Source organism: Dendroctonus ponderosae, unplaced genomic scaffold (genome assembly GCF_020466585.1).
Source record: "Dendroctonus ponderosae isolate FM_Combo_2020 unplaced genomic scaffold, Dpon_F_20191213v2 Dpon_F_20191213_1, whole genome shotgun sequence".
NCBI lineage: Eukaryota > Metazoa > Arthropoda > Insecta > Coleoptera > Curculionidae > Dendroctonus > Dendroctonus ponderosae.
The window spans coordinates 12984713-12986505 of record NW_026017110.1 but is presented as its reverse complement, the minus strand read 5'-3'; the positions used below and the strand labels follow the sequence as shown (position 1 = coordinate 12986505).

Here is a 1793-nt window from a genome sequence, read left to right as displayed (position 1 = left end):
TTCATAATGGAACTCATGTATATCCCAGGAATATGCATGTACATCACATGAATGTTCCAGGTATATTCTGGGAATATCATTTTGCTATGTGGGAAGAGCATCATTTATTATTTGATGAGCCAGAGGAAATAGTATTTACCAGTAATAGTAGTGAGTTTTCTTTTTATCCCAGAGTACCTACCTATAGACAATTGATCCATTTTTCATAATTTAAGATTAAGAAAGTTGGAAAACTAAATATGAATATGAAAAGGAACGCTGTAGCTAGAACTTGGAACAGTAAAGAGGGAAAAGTTATTTATTATAACTGTAATCGAACAAAAACAAGTAATTATAAATGAAACTTCCTGTATACATATATGTTTCCTATTGTTATTGTTTAAAACAATATTAATTTGGTAGGTAAACGGAACGTGCAACAGAGAGTACGGCAGCTGAAAAGTCAGGCAAGTTGTAAAGTGGGTATTGCCTGCACGAGTGTTTTAAAACTGAGACATAATGAAATTAAGTTATATGTGCATATTCAAAAAACACATTATTGCCACAATTTAGATCTACAACACTTAAGAATTTCAAATCGTGACAAAGAACTAATTGCTTCAAAACTAATAGCTGTTGTAACTAAGACGAGGTAAAACACTATTTAATACATTTATATTTTGTATGTTATTTACGCTATAAAATTTTGTATCTGTCAATACATATCAATCTAAAATTTTGTTCAATGCTTTTTTACCATTTTTTATGGGAAACAGTAGATAACTAGAAACTTTATAGTCAAAGATGTTGAACTTTACTGATGATGTAATGAAAAACACTATAATGTCTAATATCGCATTCCATGTGTGTTGTGAGTGAACTTATTTTGGTGACAGATTATAACCTACGAAATTTTGTATATGGCTATAAAACGTATATAACTAATTATATGTATACTAATTTATTCATATAGGCATGACTGTTAACAAACGTTTAATTGGCTTTGAGGATTGTAGATTTTGCCAAAGACAAAATTCAGGATTCGTTGCAACGCATAGATTTGCAAAGTTTCAAGGACGTTGATAATATAAAACGCAGTTACAATATTGAGACTAGAGATGGAAAAAGACATAACAATGATGCTGTATCTGTAGATCTTTGGGTACAAGAATGCCAGGCCTTGCCGGCAGACGAAAACCCCCATTTAATGTTTCACCCCTTTGTCTTATGTTTTCAATTTTTAAATATCTCCTCAGCCAGTAATTCAATTTAAATGTTCTAAAACTCTGACTTATTACTGGATTTTTTGTCAAATATTTTGAAATGTGTCCGTGAAGTTACGCTGCTTGCACCAACAATCCTACATCATAGAGCCTGAAAACCTCAAGCGAAAGTTTTCAGGGTATTTATTTGTATATTGTAGATACATCTATTCTATTCCCGAGCTGTAACAATTTAGAAATACATTTTTATGTTTGTTTTATAGACAACAAATAGGATATGCATTTTGCATTAGTTTAATTATAGGTAAAGTATTCACATACGCTTTTGAAATAAAATTAATGGTAAGTATAAAGTTATCTGATGAATTAATTTTTAAATCAATGAAGAAATCTCTTATTTACTTAACTTAATAACCTATCGTAACAGACGTAAACATTCGATTTCAGGTGGAGCGTGCGCAGTAAGAGGAGCCTCCAGTGGCATTTAGCATCTCGTCTAAAATGCGGACCGTTTTTCCTTCCGACAATCGGATAGCAAATACCCATCGAATAGCCAGCAAAATCGGAACATGATCGGATACAAAAACGGAG

The 1793-nt window shown here is 31.8% G+C and overlaps 1 protein-coding gene across 2 annotated transcripts in view; it reads left to right on the top strand.

Moving 5' to 3' along the window:
* LOC109541242 (cytochrome P450 6k1) overlaps positions 1–1793 on the top strand; it is a 23008-nt gene that overhangs the window by 14476 nt on the left and 6739 nt on the right. The gene's annotated exons all lie outside the window — the stretch shown is intronic.